The 11,630-nt window shown below is 35.6% G+C and overlaps 1 pseudogene; it reads left to right on the forward strand.

Moving 5' to 3' along the window:
- Window positions 1-253: 253 nt before the first annotated feature.
- LOC131028771 (cytochrome P450 78A4-like) lies at window positions 254-2,501 on the forward strand (annotated as a pseudogene).
- The last annotated feature ends 9,129 nt before the right edge of the window (window positions 2,502-11,630 follow it).

Here is an 11,630-nt window from a genome sequence, read left to right on the forward strand (position 1 = left end):
CCGTATTGGGACGGCGAAATTTTATTACAGTCCTCGAAAAACTTTATTGCCTAGTGAACTCTCGACGATGTGTTGTCACTCAAATAGCAACTCTGCTTAGCTGGCTTTTCCTCCATTTTCCGTTTATGTGCCGTTTATTTTTTGCCCCGGTAGAATCAGCAAATGGGATTGGAAACCGCCGCTTTGATTCCAATGTGTGTTAGCGGTCAGAAATCTGTTTATTGGAGCTCCAAAAACAAGTAATAATGATCGGACCGTGTTGCTCCACCACTCGCAATCGGTTCCCCACTTTTCTCTCTCCCTGTCCATCGGGCCTCAAGTTGGAATCTCTATAAAATGGTCTGATTCTCAGCCATATTTGCATCCACATCTACTGCTCGGCTTGAACTTGTAAGGTGCATTTTCCTCCATTTGCATTTTCCATCCTGCAATGGAGAGTCGTAGTGGGAGTTGTGGTGGCGGAGGAGGGTGGTGGCTATATGCCATTCCACTGTTCGCGAAGGATGGACGTGGCTACATACTACACAACACGGATGACATGTTTTCTGCATGGCCTCTTTACTTGGCAATTCTTCTCGTGGCTGCCTGTGCCGTCGTGGTTGCATGGTTGAGCCCGGGAGGATGTGCATGGGCCGCGAGGAAGAATGGTGGCGCCGCCATTCCTGGGCCCAGAGGCTTTCCAATCATCGGAAGCCTCATTGATATGAGCCGTGGTCTTGCCCATCGAAGGCTCGCTCAGTTGGCTAGTATTCATGGTGCAAAGAAGCTGATGGCCTTTAGCTTAGGTTCAACTCCGGCTGTTATAACATCTGATCCTGAGGTGGCTCGAGAGTTGCTAAGCTCCGTTAATTTCTCAGATAGGCCGCTCAAGCAGTCCGCTCAGCAGCTCATGTTCGCGCGCGCTATTGGCTTTGCACCCAACGGTGAATACTGGAGAATGCTCCGCCGGATTTCCGCAGGATCGCCGCCCACGAGCCAGGGCGACAAGCAGACTCCCTTGTCATGGTGAAGAATATACACGATGAGTATGTTTCCAGCGGCGTTGTGCGGCTGCCCCGCCATTTACAAGCGGCGGCGCTGAACAATATCATGGGGAGCGTGTTCGGGCGGAGGTTTGATATCTATGGTGAGAGCGAGGAAGTGAGGAGTCTGAGAGAGATGGTGGAGGAGGGATTCGAGCTTCTTGGGGCCTTTAACTGGGCCGATCATCTTCCCTGGCTGAGGTTCCTGGATCCCCTCCGCGTCCACTCGCGATGCTCCAGCCTCGTACCACGCGTGCGACGCTTCGTGAGGAATATTATCCAGGAGCACCGAATCAAAAATAAGGCTAACGACACAGCCGACTCTGACTTTGTCGATGCTCTGTTGTCTCTTAATGGAGAAGACAAGCTGGACGATGAAGACATGATCTCTGTTCTCTGGGTATGATAAAGATTTCATCTTGTTGTATCGTGTTGTTTTTTCATTTCTGGGTATGATAGGGCCTGCATCTTGTTGTTTATTGTTGTTTTTTCATTGTTATTGACTTTTAGTTTGGTGGAGAGTTCGTGGTCATTGATGATTGCTGGGTGCATGCAGGAAATGATATTTCGTGGGACAGACACGACAGCACTACTGACAGAGTGGACCATGGTGGAGATGGTGAGGAACCCGGAAGCTCAGAGGAAGGTTCAGGAAGAACTGGAGGTCGTGGTGGGAAAGAGCAGAAGCGTGAGAGACTCGGACATCTCTAAGCTTCCTTATCTCCAGGCGGTGGTGAAGGAGACTCTGCGAATGCACCCACCTGGTCCACTCCTATCATGGGCCCGACTCTCCACTCGGGACACCATTGTTGGTGATGGGAAGTTCTGTGTGCCGGAGGGCACCACCGCCATGGTAAATATGTGGTCGATAACACATGACCCGCTCATTTGGGATTCCCCGGAACAGTTTCGGCCAGAGAGGTTCCTTGAATCCGAAGGCGGTGAGAATGTGGACGTCAGAGGAAACGACTTGAGGCTTGCGCCCTTTGGGGCGGGTCGTCGGGTCTGCCCTGGAAAAGCTCTGGGTCTTTCTACTGTTCATCTTTGGGTGGCCAAACTGCTGCACCATTTCCACTGGGTTGCACACGAGCTGCATCCAGTCGATTTGTCTGAGGTTCTTAAGCTGTCCTGCGAGATGCTTTACCCGCTTCATGCTGTTCCTGTCGTGAGGGTGGATCTGAAAGTAGTCTGAGAAATGAATGCCCGTCGCTCGTCCATTATCCTGCTTTTTGGTTTTAAATATGGCGTCTTACGGTTATATGTACCGTAACAGTGCAATGGTTGTGTAAACTCTGGTGACAGTGAATATGTGGTGGATGCACCTTTTGTCGCTTCAAAATCTTTTAGCCGCTATTCCGGCTCTCAAAGATTCAATTTTGTAACGACTGCTCTGGCGTTTTCTCGGCTGCAACAGCCCGAACAAATTTTTGACTGATTATTAGGAATGCATAGGAATTCTTAATTTCCCCAACTGTCCTATATAGCGAGTGTCTATTTTATTAATAATATGTGCCATCCTAATGTCTTAGCAAGTTATTTCTTTCGATGATCCTGCATTTTATTATGATTTGTTTTCTTTTTATTTCTAAGAACTCTTCAACATAAATACGATGAAATTATGTAAATATATTATTCTCCAAGCAATCTCATGTATTAGTTGTCAAACTAAACAAATGCACAATCTATGAAGGATTATTTCAACTAACTCAATTCAATAGACTAAGAGCAATTCAGTGACATCATTAATGATGTAAGAATAAACAATTTTCTTAGCATCACTATTTTCTTGGATTTTGAATAGTGGAATGTTCTTAGGGCAGCAGCAAACAAACACACTATCTTTTATTGTTTTTTCTTGCTTCCTCAAAAGTAATGTTGTTGACATAGAAGTCAACTTCTACTACCACTTTATTTTTACTCTTCTAATTCTTAAGGTGAATCCTCCCCCTTTGTATTCAATATCCTAAAGAATAGCTCCATATTTTTCTTTGTTGAAAAATCCTTAAATTTGTTGGATTTAAGAAATTGATCATTTGAAAAAAACAGGTACATGTAAGGGCTCTGATGTCATTTACCTTCATCTCCATTAGAGATAATTTCAATGATCATTCTCTCATGAGGGACATCATCAATTTGGAACTTTAGAGGGGAATCCAAGATTTGGTTTACCTCTTCAAGATCTAGTGCATTTTGTCCCACCTCCTCTATTTTTGCATAGTGAATAGAATAATCAATCAAGGGTTGAACACCACTTGGTTTATTTGCATGCACCCTTAAAGGATCATTTGATGAAGATGACACCTCAAGTTGCTACATCGAATTTTCAAGTTATTTCTTTGTTTTTTAATGCATCTTGTATTATTATCATTCCAAGTAGTGTAAGGATCTTAGGGCAAAGAGTAGCAATATTATCCAGCATATTTTTTATCTTTATGATAGGATCTATATTTTCTTTGTGTTCTCCCTAATAACTAAGACCAACTCTCTTCTATTTCTCTCCCTCTTGAGACTATGCACCATTTCACTTTTATTTCCCTTGCCTATACATTATAGATGTAGTTCCTCACCACATCTTCAATCTTATCAAATTGGTGGTAAAAATTGGACTCATTTACTCCAAGCCTAATCTGATCAATATTCCTTGGGTCACCCCAATTTTTCCTAACTCCAACCTAAAGCTCCTACCCTTTAGCACTAGAAATTTTATGACTTATTTAAACAATGTTCTTGTTTGGAATCTTAGTTTCTTTAGGGCCACTTCGATGAAACACTCCTTAAACTCCATATAGTTTGCTTATTAAAAATGTTGTCTCATATGTAAGTCCATGCATAGACTAGTAGGAAAACTACCTTAGTGTTGTGCACTCTCAAAACATTTGCAACATTTCATATTTTCCTTTAGTTGTATAAAGAGGAAATGACATAATAGAGAATACTATTTAGAGTGCATCATTTTTTCATCATCTTTATTGGATATCGAGTCCCTATGGATTCCAATTGCAATGAAAGTAGAACAATGAATGATGTTCTTTATATTCGTATGTTGAACATCTATCATTATCATCATAAGATTAATTAATATCTAACACTTGACATCCACTATCAAAACTTGGCATGGAGCGTAATAGGTCTTGATGAATTAGGCTTTAAATATATCAACAACAAATGACTCAACTTCCTCTCTAACAAATTTGACCAATATTTTATTCAAGGCTCTTTTCCTATAACGTGAGAGCCACATTACCCTATAGCTATTCTTATCTATAAATTATAATCTCTAAATAATGAGTAAAAATCTATAAGACAATTGGTAGCCATGTTCAAATTAAACACTTCACATGTATTTTCTCTATTCAATCTCATAAAAAATATCATCCTTTTCTTTCATTATTAACCTAAATTTTGAGTCATATATCCTTATAATAGCTTTAATTAGATCCATTTTGGTGAAGAAATTTGGGAACACCAATTTTCTTAAGTCCAAATTTTAGATATTTGAGATCAATCAAGCAATTTCACTTCATCCATACCATAAATTAAATAAGTTCCAATCTTGGGGAGGGGCTATTTTATCCCTTATGGACTTAGCCCCATAATTTAATCTATCTCATAGAATCTTATACTATTAGGTATTCTTTTCTCTTTTAGAAGATCCTGGTAAATATATCAATATATCCTCCTCTAGCATTCATTTTATTATTGTAGTCTATATTGTATTCTATGAAATAGTCTAACTCATTTCATTAGGGATTATAGCACAATAATTAGGGCTCAATTATAGTTTATAAATATATTAAAATGATCAAGAAACCCTAATTTGATCATTCAAATACATATAATTCACCTTTAAAATAAGATAAGAAAGCTTTCATTCATCTGTTCGTTTGTGCAATGAACCCTAACTTTCACAATCTCAAATTTTGAAATAGCTCCAACTAACTAGTTTCTTCACACATATCACTTTTGGATACTTTAGATGAGTAATATGAATGCAAATGATGCAAAACCACGAGAAAAATAAGTATATATTGATCATTTCCTATTAGAATGGTGCATATGAGTAAACATGTGTCTGGAGACAACCATTCTTAATTTCCAAATCTAGACCATCACTCCTAGAGGGGGCACACAAATCAATGGTTATCATATACCCAATATTATAATATAAAATAATTTAAAATTTGATTGGTTGAATCACATTGTGAACTAAAATATGTTTTACACTAGAAACTTTCCACTTGTAATGTTGATTCTAAGTCATAATAAGGGTCCGCACTTTCTATTGAGTGTTTCTAACAAGGATGCCAAGTATCTTTATACTAGGTTTGACACATGTTGGTAGAGTTCCTTAGCATATATTTTAATGGCTCTTACGTTTATAGCTTGCATTGTGAATGATTGTTCTGCTACAATGAAGGCACAACATGTGGCACTTAGTCACTTTCCTATATTCTTGTTAGAAACCTTGTAACATTTTAGGCCTATTCCATGTCATCTGCACATGTTGTAGTACAACATCAGTGCACATTCAACTTTCATTTTTTTGATAAATTGCACTAGAAAGAAAGAGTGCAATATAAATAAGAGCTTTCCACCTATAAATGATGCAACATGTTTCTATCATGAAAAAAAACCATTGAGAGGAACACTTGGTAGTGTAGCACATGAGCACAAAGTCATCAAGATAAAATATTTAGAATTCATTATACAATGAAAGAGAAAATTATAAATAAAATTTTGAAACCTCACCTATAATGGACCCATAGGCTTGGCATGACTAAAACAACTAATGTAAGTACAATTATGGTAGCATAGTGCATGAGCACTTCATTATCTTACTTAGGCATGGAAGGTTGATTTGCTAGGATGATTGCTAAGATGAAAGGGTGAGTAGATAGAAGACATTAAAGACATAAAAAATAAAACTTAAAATCCCTCTAAGGGCTAGTCAATTCATCATAAAATTAAAAAATAAAGCAACATAACATACACTAGGGTTTAGAGTTATAGCCAAAATGAATGAACCGTCTTAGGAAATGCACTGAAATCCTAGAAAATAAACTAGTGTCAACACTATGTTCCCTTTGATAATAAACTAATGGTGTCATAATTTATTAAGGAACAAAGAGGATGCTAATTTTAGAGGGTAACATTTTTTAATTTTCAAGAAAAAAGGAAAGATATTAAATTATTTTTTCAAATGGGAAATATTTGTAAAAGAGTGAACAATGAAAATAAAATTTTGATGTCTAAAAAAGATATTTTGGAAGAACTAATGAAAGATAAAAAATGAAGAATTAAAGTAAAGGTTGAGTGGTAAGATAAATAATCTAAAATCCTTACAAAGAAAAATAGTTGTCAAAAGGATTAAATATCAAAATTGAATGAAGAAATAATCTATTTGATTAATTACAGGAAGAATTCTAGATAAAAAAATGTGCCTAAGATGTAAGCCTACTCTATGTAATATCTCATGTGATTCAAGTAACTTGTGTATTCATTTGATATATTTTATATAGCTAAAATTAAATATAGTAAGGTTTGAGATAACAATATTCTTAAATTTATAAATCATGTTAGTTGTGATGATTAAAAAAAGTGAGATGTTACAAATAAAAGTTACTTTTAAGATTATGAAAAGAATGGATTGTTATGGAAAATATTTGAATACTATATGCAAGGAATTAAAAATTTCATTGAACCATGTGTGAAGCTAGGAAATGAAGGCCTTGGATATATTAGAAGTAAAGAAAATACAAGAAATACAATGTTTTCAATGTTCTAGTTGTGATAGGAAAGAACATAAAAGAAAATCTCATCTAATCTTCATCCTTGTACTATTTATGAATTAAGAAATTCATTTTAGGAAATACAATGTTTTCAATGTTCTAATTGTTATAGGAAAGAACATAAAAGAAAATCTCATTTGATCTTCATCATTGTACTATTTATGAATTAAAGTATCATTCTTAAAAATTATGTTGCAACAAACAGTGAAAGAAGTAACCTATAAAATGATATAAAAATGAACTGTAGATAGATTTGTGTATCTAGTTAGCAAAAGGTTACAAACATGTTCAAAATGTTGTATAAAAATCAATATTCTTGTATAAAAACAAATATCAATCAAGAAAGTTTTAAATGTTTTACTTAAGTGGCTAATGATTATTAGTTTGATTCAAGATACACTATAATTGCATTGATATATATTTTTAGTGTATCAAACATATGAATGATAGGTACCATTTCATTGAGAGAACAAGTGAATAATGGAGAAATCTAATAAGAGATTTCTAGATAATAAGCTTAGTTGGTAGACATATTTACAAAGGCATTAGCAAAGGAGAAAACTTAACCTCTAAGAAAGAATTTGGGATACTAAAGTGACTAACGGTGAAATTTAAGGGTGTTGTTGGGATTAACTATTAATTTCTCCCAGTGATTATTAGAATATTGCCACCATAATTAAACATGAAAGGTAAACATATTGACTTTTTGGAAACCTAAACTTACTGGAGAGGATTACATTTTGATAATCCTATAGAGTTGTAATAATTTATAAAGACTATATTAGAATCAAGTAGCTTTCAATATTAACTATTTATGGTCTTCCCAAGCTCAACCATGAGTATATATATACAAGTTTAAAAAAATATATATATCAATAATTGCTTGTATTATATATTACTAAAAAAAATCTTGCTTGATTAACCTTGTATTTTTACTATTTGTCCTTTCAATTTTTTATTGGGTAAAAGAAGTGGCCCCAAAACCCTTTACAAGCAAATTTTATAGGGATCTGAAACCCACAAGCATAACTCTACCAAAAGACTAGCAAATACCAACAACAACGTAACAACAATAGAATAAAAAGATAGGAACAATGAAGATTCGTCTGCAAAAGAACGAGGTGAAAGCCACTAAGAAACTTAAATCATGAATAAAACCATCATGGGTTTTAAGAAGGCTTCCATAACCTTGAGACAAACAACAACAAGTAAATCATAAGTTACACATTGCCTATAATTACCAAAATAATACTAAATGAACCAGAGAAATCCTTCTAAAATAATAAGTATCCCACTATGTCCTATGTGTAGGATGAAAATGGAATCAAGTGAACTAGGACCTAATCCCACTCTCATGCACACATTGGAATACAAAATAGCCTAAGGAGTTGATTCACTTTGACTAGTTCTTGCTAGAGAGAGAGGGTTAAGGAATATCTTTAGGGTTTCTATTCCTTTGTTGCTATCAAGAGGAGATGTGCAAAATGTAATGAAATGATCAACTATGCTGAGAGAGATAAGAAAAAATGCAAATGTAAACTGAAATACTAGAAATTGATAATCTAAAATTGAGACACTGGGTATAGAGCAGGAAAAGGAATTTAGATGTGCACCTGTCACCTAAATTTAGGGCTGACTGAGCAGAACCAAGGTGCCACGCCTTGGTTCTTGATACTACATAGAGTTGTACTTCTGGAAATTGTTGTTTGAGACTCTACACTGCCAAATTGCCAAAAGAAGCAGAAACTTTGGGAGGACTAGGGTGCCACGCCTTGGTCCTAAACTAGGGTGCCACATCCTAGTCTCATAAATCTAAGATTGGTTTATATCCCTGAGTCTACACCTATGTATTCAGTCAGTTTCGAAGATCGTGCATCCGTTGGATTTATGTACTTGCACTAGCAACTTGGAAATTGGTGTTTGGGTGGCTATATAGGGTTTTACCTTAGTCAAACCCCTTGTTTCGGTGATTTCCACCTCCACAAATAGTCGATAATGTACTAACAATGTGTGTGCAAGAACCTTGTGTGTATGCAAGATCCTAAATGAACAAGAAAGTAAATCTAGAGTTTTACCCTATGCTTGGAGTGTAAACCCTAAATGAGTGTAAATGTGAATGTAAATGCTTCAAATCACAAATGCAATAATGGATCTAAAGCATGAATGCAAATCTAAAAATAAGTGTTATAAAGCTCATGCAAAGATATGAAAATAACATGAAACCATACCAAACCCTAATGGAGAGGCACAAGCCAATCAATAGTCGGTGATCTCCTATTATTCTTCAATATTTTCAAAGCTTCAATTGATGATGAAAAAGATTGATGTATACTTGATAGATGCTTGATGTTCTGATCGAAGACTTCACATAAACCTACACTTTCACTTCATAAGAGGCTCCTTCAAAATTGCTAGATGGATCCCCTCAAATGAGGAAAGAAAACGCTATATGTATGGAACCCTAACTTTATTTTTTATCATAAACTGACTTAGAATCAATATAATTTCACTATCCTTTGGATTTAAATATAAAAATATCATCAAAACATGATCCCGAAATTTAGGGAGAAAAAGTAGGGACCAAGAGGCATCACATCGGTCTGACCAACTTTTTTCCAAATTTTTAGGGAAGCAAGGTATTGTGATTCTAAACTCAATTCCAGGAGGATATGGTGATTCAAGGTGTTTAGATATGCGAAATCAGGCCTTGAAGGTCAAAATAGGACATAATTAAGGATTTTGATGAATTAATTAATTGAAAGAATAAAATAAAAAGGGGTGCACTTAGGGTAAAGGACCCAATTTTATGATGTGTGGAGTGATAAAAGAAGACTTTAGATTTAATTAAATTAATTAATTAAATGCTTGAAGGGAAATTAAAATGCAACATGCAACACACTAAGGGGGGTGCTAACCTAAGCGTGGAATTGTACTACCCAATTAAGGGTGTACAATTTATGATCCTAAATCCTGAAATAATAGTTTTACAATTGTTAGGGTTTTTTGGGACATTTTTATGTTTTTAATGATTTTTTCAGGACATTTTTGTGATTTTGTCAAGACATTTAATGATTTTTATGATTTTTTCAAGACATTTTTTTATTTTTATGATTTTTTAAGGACATTTTTATGATTTTTACAAGACATTTTACCATTTTTAGGATTTTTTCAGCATGTTTTACGATTTTTTGGATTTTTTTGAGGATGTTTTATGATTTTTAAGATTTTTTTAAGGATTTTTTACGATTTTTAGGATTTTTTCAGGACATTTTAGATAGTTCCTCCGATCGTGAGATGCCAAATATCCCAACCCACTGTTAAGGTTGAGAGGATGGCCCAGTGAGCGATAAAACAAACTTAGTAAGCAGGAGCTATTGGAATCAATGAACACTGAGAGGGAGGCTGGATTAGTGTTCTAAAATTTTTAACTTTCTTGAACTGATTCTTGAACCACTTGAGGCAAATGAATAAAAGTAAAGTTCAGAAACTCAATACAAACAAGCACGAAACCATAAAACTAGAATTTTTACATGGAAACTCGAAAAGGAAAAAACCACGGTGTGGTTGAGACTCACAATATTAAACAACTGTGATCAAGAGTATAATAATATTACAAGGGGAATGCACATGCATTCAGGCACACTGCCTAGAGCTTACTACTCAGTTTTGTTGTTCTGTCATACACCAGAGCATAAATCCAAAGATAGTGCATGTGAAACTGCGTATAGACGCTCATATAATCTTCACACACTAGAATTGATCACAAAAATGATCATATAGATCGGTCTTATATATTTGCATCACTTGTTTTAGGTCACCAACATGTCGGCTCCACAAACATTTGCAAAAAATGAAACATGTAAAAATAAGTCAGCTCAATCCGATTACAAATGCACATGCAGACACAAACAAATTGATAATATGCTTTACATATGTCGGCTCAACAAACTTAAACTCAGAACCAATCAACAAAATTATCCTAAAGATTCTGCATAACATGTTGCACCACTAATTACCCAAATGACCCTATTTTTCCTAAAATGTCAGTTGCTGGATCTCCAATCTTGCACGAGAATCAATACCGAAGGCTATGATTGTGGAATAAGCTATTCCAATCATCCAATCAACTACCTCTTCCACCGCAAGGAAAAATGTGCACCCAAAATTGAGTTCTACTTAATGTACTCTTACTTTGACAAACATTGTGTTCCACCTTCCAAACTTAAGCAAAGTAGACTTTGAACTTAAGAAAAGTAGACTTTGAACTTCTGGTGGAATGATTCTACATATTTCAGATGAAGATTTTGATCTGAGTTCCCATCAATGACAACACCCAAAAATTCCTCAAGCACTTATCTCTTCTGGTACAGTGTCTCTTGCCAACAAGAGCAATGTTACGTGCAGGGTATGCAAAACAATCCATAAGATATGATGGGGGTGGGAAGGCTATTATGGAATGGGAAGGTGGATATATATAGGGAATGATCAAGTAGAGTAACGAGGGAGAGAGGATCAAGATCCCTACACATGGTGTCGGTTACCCGATTTTCACCACGATACTTTCCCAAGGCATTTGTTTGCCAAGTTTTCACTAGTGGACAAATTTATTTGTTCTTTACTCTTTTTGTGTGTCACAATGTAGTACCCCTTCTCGATCGGATTTATTAGACTGATTTTATGTTACAGTTTACTATTCAGTTGACACTTTATTGCTCGATATTTGGTAGATGTATTTGATATTATTTCCTGTTTATCTGGATATTAGATGCATGAGTTATTTTCAGTATTTCAGTACTGGTGATTTCTAGTATTTCATGGA

Source organism: Cryptomeria japonica, chromosome 1, assembly GCF_030272615.1.
Source record: "Cryptomeria japonica chromosome 1, Sugi_1.0, whole genome shotgun sequence".
Taxonomy (NCBI): Eukaryota; Viridiplantae; Streptophyta; class Pinopsida; order Cupressales; family Cupressaceae; genus Cryptomeria; species Cryptomeria japonica.